General features: G+C 47.8%; 5 non-coding genes across 5 annotated transcripts; all 5 read right to left on the bottom strand.

Moving 5' to 3' along the window:
• Positions 1 to 6,005: 6,005 nt before the first annotated feature.
• On the bottom strand, positions 6,006 to 6,079 carry TRNAN-GUU (transfer RNA asparagine (anticodon GUU)). The gene has a single exon. It is a non-coding gene; the product is annotated as a tRNA-Asn (tRNA).
• A 260-nt stretch (positions 6,080 to 6,339) lies between these two features.
• TRNAN-GUU (transfer RNA asparagine (anticodon GUU)) lies at positions 6,340 to 6,413 on the bottom strand. The gene has a single exon. It is a non-coding gene; the product is annotated as a tRNA-Asn (tRNA).
• Positions 6,414 to 6,673: 260 nt separating this feature from the next.
• Positions 6,674 to 6,747, bottom strand: TRNAN-GUU (transfer RNA asparagine (anticodon GUU)). Its single transcript has one exon. It is a non-coding gene; the product is annotated as a tRNA-Asn (tRNA).
• Positions 6,748 to 7,007: 260 nt separating this feature from the next.
• TRNAN-GUU (transfer RNA asparagine (anticodon GUU)) lies at positions 7,008 to 7,081 on the bottom strand. Its single transcript has one exon. It is a non-coding gene; the product is annotated as a tRNA-Asn (tRNA).
• Positions 7,082 to 7,341: 260 nt separating this feature from the next.
• On the bottom strand, positions 7,342 to 7,415 carry TRNAN-GUU (transfer RNA asparagine (anticodon GUU)). Its single transcript has one exon. It is a non-coding gene; the product is annotated as a tRNA-Asn (tRNA).
• Positions 7,416 to 24,195: the final 16,780 nt, after the last annotated feature.

Here is a 24,195-nt window from a genome sequence, read left to right as displayed (position 1 = left end):
ACGGCGGAATTCTTTTTAGCGCAACATATAAAGGGGACAGAGTACATTTTCTATCAAACGTCGAGGTAATTAAGGCTGCACTCGCACTGAGCAGAAGCACAGGAAAGTAGGCAAGCGTACAATGTTGTTTCTAACCATTACGTATACCGATGCCATTATTGCTTGCCTATCTATTGCTTCTTAGAATTGAATACCACGGGCCGAATTCTGAACATCCAGTATTCTTGTGTGTGCCAGTGCTTCCATATTTACCGCGACATCTGGATTGTTCTCCAGAAAATCACTTTGTGGAGACACTGTGCACAAACTGAAGTTGGCCTATATTGACGGACTGCCTTTCCAATTACAACGAGTGTGCGTTCACAGAAGACGGAGCTCGCGTGTGCTAGAAAACAGCGAAAATTGAAAGAGTTTTCGCCCCCCACCAGTTGATTCCACAATTAGAATTCTTGTTTGCGCTTTTACGTCTTCCCGCCTTGCATAGCGGAGGTAGGCACCGCAAACAGTTAATGAGAAGCAAGAAAGAACCGACAGGACAGGCGCTGAAGCTGCCAGCAGGTTTATTGCGAACACAGAGCAGCATTTATTCACCAGTCGTCACCCACGAGTGGCATGAATTAGATGTGGGCAGTTAAAAATTAAATAAGAATAATATTGCCCAGCCCGCATTGCCTAAACTACAACGGGCTTCACGTGTGACAAGAGGAACCAAGCATAAATATTGGTCAACAGTTTTTTCGAAACCAAATCGAATTTGAATAATTTAGATTTGCCACCGAATCCAATTCGAATAGTGCAGCCAACAACCGAATCGATAGCAAGTCGAATAGAGAATGAGCCGAATTGCACATCAATCAAATATTCGGGCGAAGATTCTATTCGTCTTCTGGAGTGCCAGCGACAAGAGGAAAGCGCCAATGGCGACGCGCCAGCTCATGGAGCTATAGCTGTTGCTGCTAAAATACACAATACTAATCAGCGCAACGAGGACGCAACACTGAGTCAGTATATTAAAGGGCAACTGCACCACTTTTTGAGAGTTCCCCGCTATTCAAGGCATCAAGTCTATATACGCTGCAGGTAAAGCATGCCAAGTGTTTTTTCGCTAGCATTTAGAATAGTGACGTAATCATCGATTAAATTGTAGGCTTCTTACAGCTCCAGAGGAGTGCGGAGAAGCTTGGTGTGACGTCACGGAAGGTAAGATTTCAAATTTCCGCTGCCGCCAACGGCACCCTGCCGTGCGGAGGATCGACTTATTCTTACTAAACATCAACTGTATGGCTCTTTTTGGCTGTGTTGGTGTTAGTTCGGCAGCGCAAGGCATTTTTTTTGCTGGGAAACATTGCAGTTTTTTCCCCGTCACTATGTTCAAACGGATGACGTCAAAAACGACAAAGTCATTTGTCACCTTGTACGAGTGAATGGTGGTGCTGCCTGGCCACACAGATAGCCGATAGAGAAATTTCCTTCACGGCACCGAACTTTCCTTGCGGGAATAGATGGTCGTGGCGTTACTTGCATTCCATTTCTTGTTGTCATTTTCCAGCTCACAAAAACTCCGGTTCTAATTAAAGTACCATGGCGCAGTAATTGTCTCAATTGTCTAAAAAAAAAATGCTCTTGCAAGCGCACATTTTTTTTGTCATTGAATAAGTCGCCTTCATCTAATCTCGCTAAGCACTGTTCGAAATGCAGCGGCTGCAAGCCTTTGCTTGACCAAACTAAAATCTTGTTCCGACACCCTAATCAGCTAACCAGAGAGATTTCAGAGGCCTATCACATCCGTAAGAATCAGCACACGTCTGTTGCCGACCCTATGGTGGTTTTGCATGAAAGAGAGTTTTCTTATCTTGACGCACCTGCATGAGCACTTTTCCTGTTACGCCTGCGCGATGGCTTTGGTTTTGTTTATGATTGTTCTTCCTTTTGTGTGTTTCTCGAATAAATGCCCAGTTGCGAGAAAGCGCTTGTGTTGTTTGGTCTCCCTTGTCTGTTGTCCTAAGTGCGCTTTGTATAATTTTTGAAAATGGAAAACCAACTAGCTCAGATGTCAATTCTGCTTCACATGGTCTATTGTTTCGGGCTCTTTACAAATTAAGCAGTTCGATCCCCACGGTAAAAAGAAATCTCTTCCCTCCAAAAACTTTTTAACTGGTAGCGTCTCGGTGTGTAACTTGAAGAAGAAGGTCTTTACTCCTGGTGGCACCTGTATTCTCTTCACCCGTTTTAAAACATCACCTCCCGGGCCTCCAATGTACAAGGCCCCGAACATGGGCTCTGGGAAAACAATATCACAATGATCATGGTACAACTTTTTTCTTTTAGTTTTGTAGAAAAATCACTGAAAAATACGAGCAGAAAGAAACCTAACACTTGCTACAATCTCTTTGTAGTAACCACATATTCCACACGAGAGCTCCTTTGTGGATACAACAAACTCCGGCAGCAATTGCCGCAGTCTCACTTGGTGCATGGTGCGCAATAACGGGTCTGTGACGTCACGAAAAAAAAATGGTTCACCAGCTGCCTTAAAAAGAGGTGCCCTAGCCCCCCGCCCCCCGTCTTTTACCCGCCGGAACAGGTTCTTTCGGCTGCAGCGTTTCCATTCGGAAGCCCATATGAAGACGGCAAAAATCAGGTGTAGCTTCTGAATGTTCGCACGAGAGGAAAGCAAAACCTTCATCACATACCAGAGTTCGCTAATAAAAAAAAGGTTGCAGACTGTAGCTGTGGCGAAAATTGAGACGTTGGTGCCTTTTCATTTCCTAGCTCCGTAATGAACGTGTTTAGTTTTCTATTTTCAATAATTCGCGCATTAGCAATAAGCATCAAGCGGAAAGCCCAAACACTTGCCCGGGGTCGCCGGCCACGGCACGTTGGCGAAAAGGTCCTGGCGGGAAGGGCCACCTTCCATGCCAGAGTCCAAGGCGCTTGGACCAGTTAACCCCGCTACCGGTGACATCGCTGAACTTACGTACACACCCGACAGCTTCGCTTATGCTCCCCTGATCAACTGTTAATACTGCAACGTCATCTGCATCAGTCAGCAGCTTATCTTCAGCTGCTTGTAACATAAAACCATTAATACTATTGTTTTCTGCAATTTTCATACACAGCGTTTCGATGCAAATACAAAATAAGAGAGGGCTGAGGGGGCAGCCCTGACGCACCGAACGCTGCACGCTGGTGGGGGCCCCCAGACTCTCGTTAACGATCAATCTTGTTATGCAGTTTCGATACGCCATGGAGACGCCCTCACGGATGACTGAACCGACGTTCACATGGTCTAAAATGGAAAACAAGATTTCAGGAGAAACTCAATCAAATGCCTTTTCAAGGTCAATCTGAAGCATGGCCACTCGCCCATTAATGTCATCGCAGCTTTCAATTACACTGCGCGCTTTGTGAATGTTGGAAAAAATCGAGCGCCCTTTTATTCCACCTGTCTGGTGGGGTCCAACAATATCCGATATCACAGTCTGCAGTCTTCGTGCCAATACCTTCATAAATATTTGGTAGTCCACATTAGTGAGTTCTATAGGTCGATATGTGGTAACCAATTGTAATTTATCTATTTCATCAGTTTTCGGTATGAGTACTGTATGGGAAGTCCCAAAAGACGGAGGCAATACGTTTATTCTATAGGCTTCATTAAATATTGTACACAACACCAGGGAAATTTCATGCTTAAGTTCTTTATAAAATGCCGCACTGAATTAATCTGGTCCTGGTGATTTTCCGAGGTTTAATTCATCTATTGGGCGCTCTACTTCGTTTTGAGTTATTGCTAGTTCCATTTTCTTTTTCCTTTCTTCGTCCAGCCGTGGCATTGCACAAGAAACTGATGCTTTAATGCGACTGCGTCTACCGGATGCTACAAAAAAGCCTCAGGTAGAATTCATTAAAGGCTGCTTTGAAGTGGTCAGTGTCTGCCGATAAGGTACCTCACCCCCCCCCCCCCTCCTCCCATTCTATTTTGCCGATGTGATTCCTTGCAGCGTGGGCATTTTCTAAACCGAGATCACGTTTTGATGGCGCTTCGCCAGCAGTTGTGTCTTCCGCCCTCGCCCTCCCCAGTGCTCCGCGATAACGCCGTTCTTCCATAAGCTCTATCTTTTGTTTTGTGTTCCTGGCATATTCTATCTATTTCCCAGGCGCTTTGCATTCTTGCTTCAGAAACGTTTGCAGTAGTGTCCTTAGCTCAGCTTAGCCTTGTTTCTCTTTATACCGGATACAAGTGGCCCTTTCTATTAATTTGATTTTTAACGATTCGTTACTTAGCTCACACTGTTGCCAAATTTTAAGGTTCTTGCGCGGGTTTATTTTCCCTACTTCCTGCTTTACTGGTTGGTAGTAGACATCGTCGCAAAGAAGCGCGTTGTTTAGCTTCCACACTTCCCAGGCAGCACTCAACTAAACAGTGGTCTGAGAAGGACACTCACACAACTTCATAATGGTTGCATTCAGGGGCAAGGTCAACTGATGCGTACATGCGGTCGAGCCGTGCATGGCTTGAGCCCTCAAAATGAGTGAACTTCCCTGCCCGCGCACCCTCAAGACATTCAGCCGCATCCTCGAGATTTCCGTTCTCAATCATTCTCATCAAAACTTCAGTGCTCCTGTCTCGAAACCCGCGGATGCTTGACTTATCGTGCGCATTAAGGACACAGTTGAAGTCGCCTAAGACAATGAGCTGCTTCTCTGTGCAAACGCGCTCGGAGGCTTTGGAAAAAAGCAACGCTTTCCTCAACCACATTCCGTGCGTACACGGTAACAATGCGCCACTCAGTGCTGTTCAGAGAAAAATCAAGGACAATACACCGGCCAGATACACAAGAAAAAAAAAAGCCTGCACCTCTAGCCCCGGCATCATTTTTACAAAGAGCACGCAGCCAGCGGATGTCCCCACTGCATGACTGACGACAGCAAAAAATCTGGTAGTGAAGCGTCGCACCATGCTGTCGGTTCCTTCGTTGCCGTCCGCTTTCGTCTCCTGCACGACCAATACATCTATTTAGCGCTCCGTAGTAAGTCGGCAGACCTGACCTTGTTTTTTCCTGGTCGCCAGGTCCCTGAAATTTAATATAGCGACTTTAAAGGCGGAGGCAGGAGCCATTTTTATACAAGAGAAAGGACCCAACATCATAGTGCTTACCTCCCACGTCTAGCGCGCGTCTAGACGCCACTGTTGCCACCGGTATCTTCCGGCGGAAGAACATCGGCCTGATCGAGGAGTACCTTGACGCCGGCCCGCTTGTCATCCGAAAAGTTTGGGCGCGGCCGGCACTTCGGACGCCAGGCTTGAGCAGCCTTTGCAGGAGGTTGCTCGACGCCGGGCGCTACCACCTTGTCCCCTTCGGGGCTGGTCTGGTCGTGGGGACGCTTCACCGGGGTGGTGGAACGGCTCTGCAATTTACAGTACTTCTCTTCGATGGACCTCAAGAGCGGCTACTGGCAAATCGAAGTCGATGAAGGAGACCGAGGGGAGACCGCATTCGTCACGCCGGATGGCCTCTTCGAGTTCAGGGTTGTGCGGGAGCCGCTCTTCTCGTGGTTGTCCTCGTTCGGCTCTTTTGCCTCAACGGCCTCGGGCTCTGCTGGGCACACCCCATTCCCTGACGCCTCGTTACCGAAGCCGAGGGAGTCTGCCGTCGGCGCTTGGCTCGCTGGTTTGTAAGCCGCCTTGATGCTATCACTGGAACTTCCAGACGTCGCAAGCGTTGAAGGTGGCTTGCCGGTCTCGTCCGTACCTGTCGCTGCTTCCTCCGCCTCGGGGACGTCCATGAGTTTCGCGGTGTCGTTCGACTTTCCGAGCGCGGTAGCCGACGCATCGGTACGGACGCAGTCCGCGCCCGTGTGGCCGTAGCTTGCTCATTTTTATAGAGATGAACAAGGCAGAGAAGAAGCATATAAGAACAGCTAAACATAAGGTGCGGACAAGTGCTAACGATTAAAACGAAAGAGACAGGGAGGGGATGAAATGAAAAGCAAAAACATAAGATCGCCTCCGGGAGGGCTCGAACCTACAACCTTCCGGTTAACAGCCGAACGCGCTACCCAATTTCGCCACGGAGGCTAAGTGTCACGAGAGCACAGCTCGACTCAAGAAGTGTAGCAAGCTGGGCGATTACGTTACGATTCATTATCGAACTAAAGGAAGTGGGGATGCATAAAATGGCAGAAGAAGCAGCGTAACAGAGCTCGCTCTTTTTTATAGAGATCACCAAGGCAGACAAGCAGCATATAAGAACAGCGAAATATAAGGTGCGGACAAGTGCTAACGATTAAATCGAAAAAGACAGGGAGGGGATGAAATGAAAAGCAAAAACATAAGATCGCCTCCGGGAGGGCTCGAACCTCCAACCTTCCGGTTAACAGCCGAACACGCTAGCCGATTGCGCCACGGAGGCTGAGTGTCACGAAAGAACAGCTCGACTCGAAAAGTGTAACAAGCTGGGCAACTAGGTTGCGATTCATTATCGAACTAAAGGAAGTGGGGATGCATAAAATGGCAGAAGAAGCAGCGTAACAGAGCTCGCTCATTTTTATAGAGATCACCAAGGCAGACAAGAAGCATATAAGAACAGCGAAACATAAAGCGCGGACAAGTGCTAACGATTAAAACGAAAAAGACAGGGAGGGGATGAAATGAAAAGCAAAAACATAAGATCGCCTCCGGGAGGGCTCGAACCTACAACCTTCCGGTTAACAGCCGAACGCGCTAGCCGATTGCGCCACGGAGGCTGAGTGTCACGAGAGAACAGCTCGACTCGAAAAGTGTAGCAAGCTGGGCAACTAGGTTGCGATTCATTATCGAACTAAAGGAAGTGGGGATGCATAAAATGGCAGAAGAAGCAGCGTAACAGAGCTCGCTCTTTTTTATAGAGATCACCAAGGCAGAGAAGAAGCATATAAGAACAGCGAAACATAAAGCGCGGACAAGTGCTAACGATTAAAACGAAAAAGACAGGGAGGGGATGAAATGAAAAGCAAAAACATAAGATCGCCTCCGGGAGGGCTCGAACCTACAACCTTCCGGCTAACAGCCGAACGCGCTAGCCGATTGCGCCACGGAGGCTGAGTGTCACGAGAGAACAGCTCGACTCGAAAAGTGTAGCAAGCTGGGCAACTAGGTTGCGATTCATTATCGAACTAAAGGAAGTGGGGATGCATAAAATGGCAGAAGAAGCAGCGTAACAGAGCTCGCTCTTTTTTATAGAGATCACCAAGGCAGAGAAGAAGCATATAAGAACAGCGAAACATAAAGCGCGGACAAGTGCTAACGATTAAAACGAAAAAGACAGGGAGGGGATGAAATGAAAAGCAAAAACATAAGATCGCCTCCGGGAGGGCTCGAACCTACAACCTTCCGGCTAACAGCCGAACGCGCTAGCCGATTGCGCCACGGAGGCTTTTTTTCTCTTTATTGCCGTCTTTGACATTCAAAGCAAGAAACTCAACAGATAAAACGCGTCAGCGAAACTTTGACTGACACGACATGTTAAAATTTCTTCAACTGTGCCAACCCATCATGTACATCAATCCACTCTGGTGGTTCGGGCAGTGCCCGATACACTTCCCTGAAACGGACGACACCCTCTATGAAGTGATCACGCACGGGTCGGACTTCAATATCTGCATTGTTGAAGTGCATCCTCGTTTTAAACAAGCTGTGGAGGCCCAGGAGCATTATCGAATCGAATGGAATTCCGTTGGTGTTATGAACCGGCAAAAATCTTATACCGTGTGAATTTATGGGTAAATCCTTTTTTAGAGTTCTTTGAAGAACATCCCAGAAAAAAAATTGTGTCCCAACAATCCAGAAACACGTGTTCTATTGTTTCAGGTTTCCTACATATGTAACAATTAGTTGTCCAAGGGACGAATAGACCTTTATCTTGCATCTATGTTTTGACTGATAATGTGTTAGTATTATGTTTACAGAAAAAGGATTTGACTGATGGTAGTACTGGCATCTTCTTAACTCTCTTGAGCACATCTCCTCCTGGGCATCCACGCTGTGGCGAACGGTAAATCGGTACAGGAAGCATTACGTCCACTGAATGCGAGTACAATTCTTTCAGCGTAACATTACTTAAGTATTCAGCAGAGAATCGAACATGCAGCATTCTATATGTGAGCACCACTTCACGCATGTACCCTCTAAATGCACCACTCATAGTTTGTTCGACTGGTTCTTTCCCAAATCGAAGACCAAATAAAAACGGCAAAAACACGGTGAATTTTTTTAATGGTAACTCGTGATGCGCTAAGCACAATCATCACGTACCATATCTTTGCAATGAGAAATATATTGCAGACAGTGGCGCGCGAGAAAGCAGACAATTGTCTCCCCTGCCACGCGTCAGCCTTTTCCTTCGCCCTTGAAGTTTGGTCCTCCCAGTACGGGTTAGGGTCCCGGTAAAAGTCAAGAGGCACACGGCTCGAAGTAAACAGCGAATAACAGGGCCGACAACAGATATCCCTGTCTCACAGATGAGCGCACTTGCAGGCTATCAGTCAGGTCTTCGTTCACAATTTTTCGTGTTGTACAACTGGCATACGCCATCTTGACGCCGCCTGTTATTACGCTTCCTACGTTGGAATGGTCCAATATTGCGAACAGCACATCATGCGAAACGCGGTCAAACGCTTTTGCGAGATCGAGTTGCATCATCGCAACTCGCTCAGTAAGTGCGTCACAACATTCCAGCACACTTCGCGCTACTTGTATGTTCGTGGCGATGTTTCGACCATTTATACCGCAGGTCTGATGTGGACCGACCAGCATGATTATCGCACTCTGCAGTCTATTGGCCAGAACCTTCATGAATATCTTGTAGTCGACGTTAGTGAGGCTTATCGGGCGTTAAAACCCCACTAGCAGGCGTTTTTCCAGTGACTCAGTTTTAGGAATAAGGACAATGTGCGAAGTTGTAAAGGAGAGTGGTACACGGTTTTGCTCATAAGCTTCGGCGATAACCTTGAACAGAACATGAGCTATCATTGTTTTGAAAGTTCTATAAAAAGCTGCCCCAGGCCATCACGGCCAGGAGCCTTACCAGCTGGCAGAGCGTCTATTGCGTCCTCTATTACTTTCACGGAAATCGGTTGTTCCAGGCGCGCTCTAACTTCGTCATCAAGCTTTGGCATTAACGGCAGAAATTGCGCTTGGAAACCACCTACAATATTGCGTGAATGGCCAAGTTCTTTGAAATGATCGACAATGACGCGTTTGATAAGCAGTTGTTCGAAGATGTCTTCTACAGCGCGTTGAATTTCGTTGGCATCTTCCTCGATGCGGCCGTCATATCTGATGCTTCTAATTTCTTTCTGGAAAGCGTATCTTTTTTCGTCTGATAGCGTTCACTCTGTAGGAGCTTCGCCGGCCCGCAATTTTTCAGACCTTAACCGTATAACCGCTGCTCTGTACCTGTCGGTATCCATTCTTTCGAGCTGACTTTTCAAGTCCCGTCATTCTGCTTCCGGCAGCCGAGCTGATCGGATCGCAGTATTATGGGCTCCAGCGGAGCGGCGCCAGCGGTTTTCGACGGCCGCGGAAACAGGATTGATGACTGTGAAGAAAAGGATTAACAGATAATTTTGCCGACACTGCCAACAGGACGTGTTGTTTTCAACACGGTTATTCTTCACGGAGACGTGTGAGCGAGGCCGTTTCGGGTAGAAGATTACCGTGACGCCCTGGCCGAGACCGGTACGCTCCCAGACGTGGTCACGTCGGGGGGCGTACCAAATCAACCATGTGTGGGCGGTCATCCTGTGGAGCACGGAGACAGAAAAGAAGTTGCTCGCCTTCAATGAGCTGCAAGTTAAGAGACGCCGCTGCCTCATCATCGACCCGGAAGACCAGCAGGTAAAGCTGCGGCTACACTGGATGCTTCATGGAGTGGCCGACGACGACATCCGGACGGCATTCGCGGCATTTGGCAAGGTGACAGACGTTACGCGAGAGCGGTGGCGGATCCAAGGCGTCAATGATAAGAGCTCAACGACAAGGACTGTCCTACTGAAGTTGAAGCCCGGTCTGAAAGTGAATGACCTACCACACCAGGTACTCGTCGCCGGAAAGTTGGCTCTTGTCGTGGCGCCTGGATGTCTGATGCAGTGCCTGCGCTGCCAAGGTACGGGCCACGTGCGGCGTGAATGCAAAGTTCTCCGCTGTACGAAACGTCGGCGGTACGGTCACGCGGATACCGACTTTGTCCGCACTTATGCGGTGGCTACGGACGCTGTGTCGAAAGACGACTCTGCGGAACTCCTGATGGACGTGGCCGAGGAATCTGCAAAATGCATAGGGGAGCCCGAAAAGCAAGCAGGCGCAACGGACTCTTCGGGACCCTCCAGCAGCGATGGTGGGCGGAAGCCTGAAGGGGCAGAATCCTCGACAAATCTGATGGAGGCGTCGAGTGATGAAATAAGCATGCCGGCGCTCCAAGAAACAGAGCCAGCGACTCCGAACGAGAACAATGACAAGAGCGGCGTCCGTACTACCAGTGGTCCTGTCCCAGCGAAACGACCCCACGCCCAGACCGGAACCGATGGAGACAAGGCGGCAGCCCCCAGTGTCGAGGAGCCGCCGGCAAAAACGACCCAAGGACGGCGGCCATCCATCCGACCACGACCTAATGTGTCGACAGAGAGGAGAACCCTCGACAAACCGCCCCCGCAGCCAGGCCTCGAACCAGCACCGGATGACTCCAGTGTCAAAGACGTCGTCTAGTCACGCGCTAGACAGGAAGGGTAAGCACCATGTTCCCGGCCCCTTTTTTCTTTATGAAAATGGCTCCTGCGTCCCCCATAAAAGTCGGTACACTTAACGTCAGGTGACTGGCAAGCAAGAAGAAGCAGAGCCAGGTATACCGCATTTTAACTGAGCATGACATTGACGTCCTGGCAGTGCAGGAAACGAAAATTGACGGGGAAGATGAGACCGGGAACATGGTGCGACGTTTCACGTCTAGGTTTTTTACAGTAGTGTCCCACGCTATAGGGACGTCTGCGGGCTTTGTCATTTTTGTTAAGAATTTACCGGGACTTGAGGTTCAGCGATATATGGCGTGTCCATTGGGTAGGAGTGTTTTGGTTGACTTCGTGTACAACAAAACATATTGGCGCATAATTTGTGTGTACGCTCCAAATGCGGTGGATGAAAGGACAGTTTTTTTTTTCAAAAGCTACAAAAGTACTTAATTTGTGAGAAATCCCTGATCGTCATGGGTGACTTAAATTGCGTCCTGAGAGGTTGTGATAAAACCAGTGCACGGGCGTTTAGGGACAGAAGCACTGAGGCACTCTCAGAAGTTATAGCGACGTGCAACCACGATGATGTGGCGGAATGTTTAGAAGGCGAGGGTTGTGTGAGGTTCACACATTTTCAGCGGTCAAGCCATGCACGGCTAGATCGCATTTATGTGTCGCCGGACGTTATTTCAAAATGCAGTACCTACAGTGTAGTACCGGTATCATTTTCTGATCATTGTTTAGTGGAGTGTGGGATAGGGACAAAAAGAAAAGAGGAAATCAGTTTTCTTGGGAGATGTGGAAATTAAATAATAAGCTCAGACGACATCCTTGGCAGGAAAGTAAATGAAGAAATCGGCAAATTAGAGACGGGCGGGGAACTGAAAGTATGGCAGCAGTGGGAAATTGCGAACAACAAATAAAGATAGCAGCGATCGAAAGGTCAAGCTGTATACGACAAGAGGAGAAGCGGGAGGAAGACAATTGAAGAGCTTTACTGGCTAGACTTCATGAAAAAGAAAGCGAAGAGCCTGGAAAATGAATGGACGACATTAGAAAAATAAAACACAAGGTTGAACTCTTCGAAGAAAAACGCCATCGGAGCGCGCTTGTGCGGGCTAGAGCGCAAGATGTAGCAGCTGGGGAGACACCGTCAAAAAGAGCGCTAGGAATCGAAAGAAACGCATGGTCAGCGAAACCACATTGAAAAGATTGATTGGGGGTGAGGCGTTATCTGGAGAAAGCGGTCATATCCAGCAGGAATTTCTTGAATATTATGAGATGCTGTTTGCAAAGCAAAAAGGGGATGTGAGCGCATTCATGGAAAAGTTTCTTGGCGCTTAACCGCGATTAGATGACGAACAGAAAGAAAAGTTGGAGCGGTCGTTAACTGCGTCAGAGGTCGAGCATGCAATAAAAAATTTAAACCTTGAAAAATCTCCATGACCTGACGGATTAAGTGCGGCTTTTTACAAAGCATATAAACACGAAATAGTGCCAGTACTGACAGCAGAGTATAATGAAGCCTACAAAGTAAAAGAATTGCTTTCGTCTAACGGTAAATCCCACACAGTGTTAATTCCTAAATCTGATGAAGCAGGCAAGTTACAATAGGTTACAGCATATCGTCCTCTCGTACTCACAAACGTAGATTATAAAGTTTTCATGAAGATTTTAGCCCGTAGACTACAGTTAGTCCTTCAAGATCTAGTCGGTCTTCACCAGACGTGTGGGATGAAGGGACGCTCCATTTGCTACCAATATTCATAGAGCGAGGTGTGTGCTTGAATGTTGTGATCATACAAAAAGCGGTGTAGCCATCCTGCAGCTAGATCTTGAGAAAGCATTTGATTGTGTGTCGCACGAAATCTTGTTCTGCATACTCGACCATGAAAATGCAGGGGCAATCATTCGCGAGGGATTGGCCTTGGCGTACCGGAGCGTTTGCAGCCGTTCTACGGCAGTGAGAGTCGGAAGCCACACTGCAATGGTGTTGTTTTTTGTCCTGGCAGTGAAGCCCCGAAAACCTTTGATTCCGAGGCACGCGTCCAAGTTAGCTTGTAAAATCTTGTTCGGTATATCCGTGAGGCTTTTGTTAGCCAGTGATTTAATGGTCACTTTGTAAGAAGACGATCCGGGTGTAGGCTCCACCAAGTTCTCGATCGTAAGACAAGTGCACTTACTTTGGAAGCCATCACTTGCCGAAGATGGAATCGGTTGGCTGTCGTCTGAGGGACGCTTGTGAGTTGCACGAGGGCACTTTTGCACGGGTAAAGGTGCCGATAAGTCCATTGGAATGCCCTGTTCATCATGCCGTGCGGTTTGAGGCGCATCCGGTGGTGTAGAGTTGATGGCCATGTGCCCTGGTGGCAGATCACTCACGAGTCCTAAAGAACACTCGCCATGCATCTGCCAAGTTCCTATGCTTACTGTTCGCGCAGTCCATTTCAACGGGTATCATACCCCACGACTGGAAAGTGGGGAAGGTCGTTCCAGTCCACAAGTCGGGTAAAAAAGATTCGCCACTTAATTACCGCCCCATATCACTAACCAGCATACCCTGCAAGCTCATGGAACACGTCATTTACTCTTTAACAATGCAGTTTCTGGACTCAAATAATTTCTTCCATTCATCACAACACGGATTTCGTAAAGGATATTTCTGTGAAACTCAATTAGCTATCTTCGTTCATGACCTGCATGCCAACCTTGACGCTAACCTCCAAACCGACGCAATCTTCCTCGACTTTGCTAAGGCTTTTGACAAGGTATCCCACAACCGTCTACTTCTGTAACTTTCCTGCCTAAGCTTGCATCCTGACATACTAGCATGGATAAAATAATTTTTGACTCACCGTTCCCAATCAGTCGTCATTAATAATCAAATGTCTAACTAATTACCAGTTTGTTCAGGGGTGCCCCAAGGATCCGTCCTAGGGCCTCTTTTGTTTCTAATTTATATTAACGACCTACCTCAGAAATTAGATTGCCATATTCAGATGTTTGCCGACGATTGCGTTATTCACAAAACGGTTACTGACTCCGTTAACGAGCAATTCCTACAAGATAACCTAAATCTGGTACAAAACTGGTGCAACGACTGGCTAATGACACTTTATATAAACAAATGCCTGTATATATCTTTCCACCGTCGCAGTAATCCTCTCCTGTTCCCCTACTCTATCTCCAACGTTCCTATCGACCCTGTCCAATCATATAAATATCTCGGTGTTCATCTTAGTCATGACCTCACGTGGAACAGCCATATCGCGAACATTATTTCATCTGCTAACGAAACGCTTGGCTTCTTAAAGCGTCATCTCCACTCTGCCCCCCCAGCATGCTAAGCTACTCGCATAAAAATCACTAGTTCGATCAAAATTAGAATATGCATCGCCCATCTGGTCTCCGAAACAAGTATACCTTACTAACTCACTTGAATCAGTTCAAAATAGGACTAGATTCATTCATTCCTCATACTCTTTTGATATCAGCATATCAGCTCTGAAATCGCAGTCCAATCTACCTACTCTTGCACTTCGTCGCCACATTGCTAGTTCATCCCTATTTCATTAAGTCTTTTATTCCGAGCTATCACAGGAACCCTATATCTGCCCTCCCCCACCACGCTTTTCTCTTCGCACCGGACATCAGCAGCAGGTATCTCGGCCACGAGCACGCACAACATCTTTTTCTTCATCATTCTTTCCCCGGACTGCTAGTGACTGGAAGGGCCTTCCCCATGAACTTGCTGCCATCACATGCCAAACTATGTTTCTTCACCAAATTACGCGTTTGCTTGCATCACGATAATCACTTTTCTTTGTATAACATGTTCAATTTTTGTGTACTTTTTCTGTTGTTAATCTATATGCGTCCCACCCCTTATGTAATGCCCTCACAAGAGGGTCTTTAAGGAAATAAAGTGAAGTGAAGCAGTCCGGCATTTCGAGAAGGCAGGAGGGCTGCATCTGCCGATGAACCGGGAGCACAAAGCTGGACCTGGCGCCGCGGATCGAGTGTCGACTGCGTGGCAGGTGATGCCGCGAGAGACGCCGGCAGAGCTACCTCCGCCAGCGTGGCAGCGGAGGCACTAAGCCTAGCGTCAGTGCCCAGCTCAGCTGCACTCATGCATGGTTCCCAGGAGGCCTCAGACGGTGGGATGACGTCCGGAGCTTCTTGTCAAGGCGAGGATGCAGTTCTCTTCAAATAGGGCAAGTATTTACGTGGATGGCGAGATTTTTCTGAAGAGCGACGTGCAGCCACTTTAGCAGGGACACACTTCTTATTCTTCTTCCTCAGGAATGGAATAAAATGGAAAGGAAAAGAAGGATTTAACGTTGGTAATATTTGCATCTTTAAACTCTTTTAAGTACATTAGCACCTGGGCCTGCACTGTGTGGCAAACGATATATCGGTACAGGAAGCATTGTGTCCACTAAGTCCACGTAGAATTTTTTTCTTCTTGACATTACACAAATGCTCCATGAAAAACCGAACATGCAGCATTCTGTACGCGAGTACAACTTCTTTAATGTACCCTCTTATCGCACCATTTACATTTACAGAACTTATAAGAAAGTCGGTGAGAAGTGGACAAAGCCGAACTTTCATTACGCTCCGGAGGAAGACATCATTTTGATCCCGAACGCATATGGAACGCGAGACAACTTGTCTCAAAAATAAGTGCGCCAGGCCAAGCCCACCTTTCTTCACAGAAAGAAACAAGTTTGTTCGACTCGTTCTTTTCCAGGTCGAAGCCCAAATAAAAACCGCAAAAACACGATGAAATTTTTGAACGCTTGCCCTGGAAGCACTCAGCACATTCATCATATACCACACTTCAGCAGTAAGGAACAGGTCACATATAGTGGCACGTGGAAACATCGATAATTGTCTTCCTTGCCATGCATCACTTCTCTCCTTTGCCCTCGATGCTTGGTCATGCCAGTACGGATCTGGGTCCCGGTGAGAATCAAGGGGTACTCCTAAATACAACGCTAGAGCGGTTGACCAGCGGATCCGAGAATAGTGTTCTGGAGTCGCATGCAAGCTACAATGCCAGAACCCTTTGCTTTTTTCCCAGTTGATCTTGGCCCCAGTGCAGCTAAAAAATTCGTGCGCTACGTTTATTACCTCAGAAATACTTTCTGTATTTGCACAAAAGACAGCGATGTCATCGGCAGAAGTCAAGATTTTTACGTGTGCTGGTTGTCGTCTGAAACCCGTTATGCTTTCAATATTATTCCGGATGGCCAAACAAAAGTGGCTCAAGGTAGGCCGCGAGTAGCAGTGGCGACAGGGGAAAACCATGCCTTACAGAAGATCGCACTTGCAGACTGTCAGTGAGTTCGCCGTTCACAACAAAATGAGTCTTAGTTTGCGTATGCCATTCTAACACCCTTTATTATTATTTGAACAACGTTTGCATGCTCTAATACGGCAAACAGGACATAATGAGACACACGGTCAAAGGCTTTTGCCAGATTTATTTGTATCATCGCCACTCGGTCATCAAAAGAGTAGCAGCATTCTAGTATGGACCGCGCGACGTGTATGCTAGTAGCAATACTTCGACCTTTTATGCCACACGTTTGGTGCGTGCCTACAAGCGATGTTATAACACTCTGCAATATCTCCACCAACACCTTCATAAAATCTTGTAGTCGATGTTGGTGAGGCTTATCTGGCGATAAGACCCCACCATCAGCAGCTTTTCAGGATCATCGGTTTTAGGAATGAGCACTATGTGCGAAGTTGTGAAGGACAGCGAAACACGTCTTTTCTCATAACTTTCAACGACAATGATTTGCAGAATCCGGGCTATGGCAGTTTTGAAAGCTTTGTATAAAGCTGCTCCCAGGCCGTCAGGGTCAGGAGCTTTACCGGTTGGCAATGCATCAATCGCGTCCTCTATTTAATGCACGGAAATCGTCTGTTCAAGCCGTGTTTTGACTTCTTCGTCAAGTTTCGGCATAAGTGTTAAGAATTCACTATCGAAGCCCCTTTCGGCTTTTCACGAATGACCCAGCACATCTTTGAAGTGATCACAGATTGCTTCCTTGATTACACCACTGTCCGCTGAAACACCTGCCCAGTGTTTATTTGTCGAATTTGCTGTCGGCACGAGTATCGTTTTTCATCTGATATCACTCGCTTTGTTGGTGTTTCCCCTGCCCATAGCTGCTCAGTTCGAGCCCGAATAACTGCCGCAGTATACATATCGGCGTCCATTTTTTCCAGCTGGGCTTTGACATCCCAGATTTCATTAAAGCATGTGCCTAGTTGGTCGCTTTCTATACACGCGATGTATTCAAGCTGTTCACGAAGCTGTGCTTCCTTTTGTTTCTCGGCATATTTCAACTGCGTACTTTTTTCAATCGCTCTTATTTTTACCGTTTGCTTAAACTCCTCCCACTCTGCGGCGAAGCTCGACGGTTGCGCTGTAATTAGCTTCTATAGCTCTTGCTCTACTTAGTTAACAAATCCTTTGTCCTACAACAACTTATTATTTAATTTTCATAAATGCCAATTACACCGCTTTTTACTCTGCTGCTTACCAAAGGTTGTAATCACTAGAGCATGGTCACTGAAAGCCGCAGGTCTGACTTCATACAAGATGCATAGCGAAACAAGTTCTGCCGACACATACTCTCTGTCCAATCGGGCATGGCCATTGCCATGAAAATGGGTATACAGCGCGCAAGTGCCATTTGTAAAAACACTTCCAATATCTTCTAAATCGTGGCCATGGACCAATTCGTTCATGACATCAGCACTCTAACTTCTCACAAATGACCTTTTTGCGCGATCGGTAGCCTGGCAGACGAAATTGAAATCGCCTAGTAGGATCGTCACCTTGTCACAGTTTAGGTAGGTCTCAGAGCGGTCAAAAAACACTCTTCTCTCGGACTCTGCATTTTATGCATACACAAAAATAACGCTGCACTAAAGGGCGTAGTACAAAAAATCAACAAGAATACGGCCACTATCACACGAGATAAGTGACTGCACCGTAATACCGAGATTATTGCGAAGAAAAAGTACGCAGCCACCCGATGCACCTACCGAATGACAAACACATACATCAATGTTTGCACGAAAAACGGACACCATACGTTCTTTAGCTTCTTGGCTTTCAATTTTCGTTTCTTGAATTGCAACTACATGCAGATCGTTGTCTAGAAGAAGGCGACTGAGCTGGTATTGTCGCCTTCTTGCTCCAAGGCCTCGCACGTTTTAAGTGGCTACACGTAGTGATCCACTTAAGATGATATCCATATCGAAAAAAACGCCTTATTTTATGGTGTCTGCCATCGCGCCACACCTCAAAAAAACCCCAGACGCCAGAGCGGGCTGTAGGCATGAAACTACGGAGGCGGTTTCGCCGCCTGCCGTGTTTCGGACGAAGTGTTCGGCCACGGTTTCAAGGTCGGTCGCCTCATACCTGCTGCTTTGGACGGCGGCCCTTCTCCGCCTTTGCCGTCCTGGTGAAGCGCCGTGTTGTCACCGTCGTCGTGCGGGCGCTTTTTCTCCGCCAGGCTAGCCGCTCCAGAAGACATGTCCATGCTCTCAGGGTCAGGAGGAATGCAAGGAGCCCCAGTAACGACTGAGGGTTTCACCTCGCCCTCCGACCTCGGAACGGCTTCCTGGGGAGGCGCTGGTTCAAGTATTGTGACGCCCGCCTTATCAACAATTTTCTCCTGTTGCGGTGTCTCCAAGGGCTTCTTTGCCTCGCCCGCTGCTGTCTCAGTCGTAGCGGCAGACGTCTCTTCCATATCCGCCCCATCCATGAACAAGGCTGAAGCGTCCTGGGTGTTCATGGACCCGGTGACTTTTGCGTAGGTCCGCTCGCATTGGCTGTCCTCGTGGCCGAACCGCCGACACGCACCGCACTGCGGAATGCGGCACTCCCGGCGAATGTGGCCCGTGCCGCGGCAGCGAAGGCAGAGCGGAGCCCTCCTCGGCAGTACCCCGAGAGCCAGCTCACCGGCGACGCTCACCTGGTGCGGAATGTCGTCGATCTTAACTCCCGGTTTCAGCTTCAGGGTGACGAGCCTTGTAGTAGAGCCTTTGTCTGCCATACCCAGCACTCGCCACCGCTCGCGGGCAACGTCTGTAACCTTGCCAAATGCCGCGAATGCGAGCTTCACGTCCTCGTCCGGAATGCTGTGCAAGATCCAGTGCACTTTCATGCGCAGGTTTTGGTTAGCTGGGTCGATGACGAGACACCGGCACTTTTTCACAACCAGCTCACCAGCACTCACAATCTTTTTGACGGCGTCTTCATCATCTTTAAACGTAACCGCCCACAGGTGGCTCATCCTGTAGGCTCCGATGGCGATGACTTCCGGCAGGAGCGATAGCTCAGCAAAAACATTACGGAAATCTTCCACCCGGTATGGGCGTGCCCCAACATCAAAGTGCAAAAAAAAAACTGTGTTCGCAACGAAACGCCCTGTAGGCAAACTCAGTAAAACTACCTGGTATTCAGAACCTAACGAAAAAAAATGCACCAAAAGAACTGTTATCGCTGCCCTGCTGGGCCACTGACACCGCTCCGACGGAGCTCATGATAATGCGTTCGTTCGCTAGCGCGGCCGGAAGCAGAATCCCCTTGCGCCACGGAGGCTGAGTGGCCCGAGAGCAGAGCTCGACTCAAGAAGTGAAGCAAGCTGGGCAACTAGGCTACGATTCATTATCGAAATAAAAGAAGTGGGGATGCATAAAATGGCAGAAGCAGCAGCGTAACAGAGCTCTCTCATTTTTATAGAGGTCACCAAGGCAGAGAAGCATATAAAAACAGAAATATAAGGTGCGGACAAGCCCTAACGATTAAAACGAAAAAGAGAGGGAGGGGATGAAATGAAAAACAAAAACTTAAGATCGCCTCCGTTAAGGCTCGAACCTCCAACATTCCCGTTAACAGCCGAACGCGCTAGTCGATTTCACCACGGAAGCTTTTTTTTCTTTATTGCCGGACAGAGACCAACTGAAAACGTTCACCAAAAACCACCACAAAAACTAGCACATTAGTAGCCTCAATCTTACTTTGATTAGGCGCTGTCAGGTTAAAATACTCTGACAGGCGTCAGAGGCTCGAACTTTGACAATCACTCAGGAACGCATGATCGTGAATGTAGTAGCTCACAAAACTTGTGCATGTTTTCCCGAAAATACATTCGAGCTGGCCTTGCGTCCGGGTCATAGTGGTACGCCGCCATTCGAGAGCGCCATATGCTGTGAAGGGCCTCGAGCATAATAAGGTCTTCTGGTAAGCCATCTTCGTTCTCTATAGGCAAAAACTTGATTCCTTTGGGGTGCAGCGGTAATTCTTTTTTTAAGGTCCTTTGCAGGACATCCCAGAAATAATCCTCCTCCCAACAATGAAGAAAAACGTGGTCTATGGTTTCCGGTCGCTTGGATATTAGGCAAAGTGATTCCCGCGGAAAAAAGAGCCCCTTAGCTTGTTGAATTGATCTCAAACTCAAAGTTCTTGTGTTCAGCTTGAAAAAAAAAAGTTTTTGTCCATGACAGCACATGGATATTTTTAACCTGTTCAAGGACGTCACTGCCTGGGCCTCCAGAGTGTAAGGCTCTGTACATAGCTTTCGGGAAAATGGTTTCACATAGTTTCTTATACAATGTTTTCCTCTTAACATTGCTTAAAAACTGTACTGAAAAACAGGCGACGAGAAAACGAACACTGAGGACAATTTCTCTAAAATACCCTGAAGTTCGTCCAGTCATTTGTTGTGTTGCGACAACAAATTCCGGCAAAGCACGCCCGAGTCTTACTTGGCACATGGTGCGAAGAAATGGATCTTTATTATCCCTAAAAAACAAGAACCTATTTACGAGTTGGCGCAAAAAGAAATGCCCACGTTCAAGTCCGCCTACTTTGACGCCCCGGAAGAGATTAGTCCGGCTACACCTCTCCCAACTTGAGGCCCAAATAAAAACTGCGAAAACACGATGCAGCTTTAGAACATTCAGCGAGAACAGTTCAAAACTTGCATCACATACCACAGCTTACTTAACAAAAAAAAGATTGCAAACTGTGGCTCTTGAAAAAATAGTCAAATGGGCCCTTTTCCATGTTGCTGCCCTCTCCCGAGCTTCTTTCACTTGTTCTCGCCAATAAGGCTCAGAATCTTGATAAATGTCTAACGGAACGCCAAGGTACTTAACGGGTGTTGTCACCCATGAGAAGCTGGCAAAAGTGTCTGGGATTGATGGCCAATCTCCGTGCCAGAAACCAACACACTTCCTCCAGTTCACCAAACTTCCGGTAACTGAGCTAAGTGCTTTGCAACATTGACCGTGTGACTTATACTGCTTTGATCGACACAAAAAACAGCGACGTCGTCCGCGTATCCGCTGCCCGCACTCTGAAGCCATGAATTTACTCATTTTCAATTATTTTTAAACAGAGTGCTTCAATATGTTTATAAAACAACAGAGGGCTGAGGGGGCAGATTTGGAGCACCGAACGTTGTACGCTTATAAAGCCCCCCCCCCCCCCAACTTCTTATTTACAATTAACCTTGTACTGCATTTACGGTACGCCATGGCAACTCCCTCACCAATTACAGACCCGACATTACTGTGGTCTAGAATACGAAACAAAAGTTGATGAGACACGCAGTGAAATTTTTGTTCGAGGTCATTCTGGTGGACTGCCACACGGTCATACGTGGCATCACAGCGCTCCAGTACGCACTTCGCTTTGTGGATGTTATGAGCGATGGAGCGCCCTTTTATTCCGCATGTTTGGTGTGAGCCAACTAAGTCCCCTATAAGAGTTTTTAACCTGGCCGCTAGCACCTTCATGTATATCTTGTAATCAACATTTGTCACAGCGATCGGCCTGTAAGATGACACCTGCCTTAATTTTTCTGTCTGCTCAGTTTTCGGAAAATGTACGGCGTGAGATGACGCGTACGATATGGGAAGTGAATCTAATTCATAAGCTTCGTTGAGCACGCCGCATAGTATAGGTACTAAAATGTTCTTAAATGTTTTGTAAAACGCCGCGCTTAGACTATCATGTCCCGGTGACTTTCCAGCGTTCCGTTTATCTATGGCCCGTTCTACTTCTGCTTCACTAATCGCCCCCCTCTAATCTTTTTTGTCTTCGTCGTCTACACGAGGCATAGCCTAAAAAAATCGTCTTTGAACCGGGCCACGTTTACTCGATGCTGGGCAAAAAGCATTTGACAGTGATCAGAAAAAGCTTGCGCGATACTATGGTTGTCAGACACATTTTGGCCTCCACTCTCTACTTCTACTACGTGATTTCGCCGGGTGCGCGCTCTTTCTATTCCCAGGGCTTGTTTTATGGGTGTCTCACGTGTAGCAAATTCTTCGGTCCTCGCGCGAACAAGCGCGCCTCGATAGCGGTTTTCTGCGTGCACTTCTATCTACTGCTTGACTTTTTTAATATCATCTAAGAACATACCCGGTGTTTTACACTCTTCAGCAAGTAATTTGTCAAGCAGGGTCCCTAATTGTGCTTCGTGTGTGTTTTCTTGGTATTTTATACAGCTAGCTCTGTCGATGGCTTTTATTTTAATTTGTTGTTTGCAAATTTCCCATTGCGTCCTACATTCGTGTACGCCTTCGCACGGTACTTTATTTATTTCTTCTTTTACCATCTCAGTGAATGTTTCATCCCGTAACAGCTGGTTATTTATTTTCCATAAGTCCCACTGAAATACGCTAGATCTTTTTTTAAATCCTCTACTGCACTGCACCATGCAGTGATCTGAAAAAGTCACGGGCACAACATCGTACCATGGCATTTTGGCACCAGATCTAAAGATACGTAGACTCTATCAAGACGGGCATTACTACTGCATTGAAAATGAGTAAAATTAACATTAAGCGTACCTTACACACAATGAGCCACGTTCTCCAAGGCAAAAAAATTGGTTAAATGGCACAAAATCTTGGTACTTTCATTTCGATGGGGAACGTGTGCTGGTTTTGTCAGCAGCATACAACACGCAATTAAAATCGCCCCGAAAAACTACCTGTTTTTCAGTGCTTAAGCATTTCTGGATACTTTCAAAAAACAGAACTCGATCCTCCAGCACATTGGGCGCAAAAATGCAAATGAATCTCCATTCAACACTCGAAAAAGAAAAGTCCACCAAAACACGTCGTCCCGACGGGACATGAAAAATGCGCCTGCACCTCAAGGCTCAGCAGTTATATAAAGAAAGTAATACATTCTGCCGATGTGCAATTTTCGTGGCTAACGACTGTGTAATATCTGGTCGTGAAACGCTGCACCAAAATCCCGGTCTCTTTGTCCCCTTTTACCTTTGTTTCTTGGATAGCAAGAACATCAATACCACGGTCTGTTAAGAGGCGGTAAACTTGGCTCTGCTGCTTTTTACCGGCTAGCCCGCTCATATTACGCGTACCCAACGTGAGCGTGAGCGCAGTAGCCATTTTTATAAGGATTGAAGAGACCGAGATATCGGTGCTTACCGCTCGCGTCTAGCACGCAACTAGACGCCGCCGCCAGAGCCATCCGGTGCGAGGGACTGGTTCTGCTGCGCGGCCACCTTTCCGACGACCCATTTGTCCGCCGAGACATTAGGCCGCAGCTTGAAACGGCTAGCCGTGTGTGCGCCGCCCTTGTCTGGGTTATCCGCGCTCTTTGACGGTTCGGCGCCCTTGGGTGCCACAGAACTCGCGTTATCATTCGACGTACTTCTTTCGGTAGCGGAGATTTATTTTTCTCCCCGTCTCTAGTTGCGTCGTTGGCCTTGGCGTCAACGCTGCCTGGTATTGAAGTGTCCGCCATTGCTTGGCCCTTTTCGGCTAACTCGGTGCCTTTCGCTGCAGCCTCTGCCTCGACGGCATCCATGGTCAAATCAGCGGAATCGTCCCCGAATCCAGGCCCTGTAGCTGTCGCGTACGTGCGAACGCACTCGTCATAGTTGTTGCCGAACCGCCGGCATTTCGAGCACCGGGGCACCTTGCGCTCTCGGCAGACGTGTCCTGTGCCGCGGCAACGAAGGCACTGCATTGGGCTCCCAGGCGCGACAACCAGGGCCAATTCGCCGCCGACGCGTGCCTGATGAGGCAGGTCGTCCACTTCCATACCAGGTGTCAATTTCAGAAGAATGGTTCTTGTTGTCAAGCCCTTCTCATTGACTCATTGGACGCGCCAACGCTCCTGCGTCACCTTTGCGCACGCCGCGAAAGCCGTTCGGACATCTTCATCGGGTACGCCGTGCAGCAGCCAGTGGAGCCACAACTTTAGCTGCTGGTCCTCGGGGTCGATGATTAGACAGCGGCGGCCTTTCACCTTGAGCTCCTTCAGCGCTACTAATTTGTTCGCGCCATCCGCTCAGTCGAACGTCACCGCCCAGACGTAGTTGATATGGGACGCCCCCAACGCCACCACGTCGGCCA

The sequence above is a fragment of the Amblyomma americanum genome, chromosome 1 (genome assembly GCF_052857255.1).
Source record: "Amblyomma americanum isolate KBUSLIRL-KWMA chromosome 1, ASM5285725v1, whole genome shotgun sequence".
Lineage (NCBI taxonomy): Eukaryota > Metazoa > Arthropoda > Arachnida > Ixodida > Ixodidae > Amblyomma > Amblyomma americanum.
The sequence above is the reverse complement of the archived record's forward strand: the minus strand, read 5'-3'. Positions and strand labels throughout refer to the sequence as shown.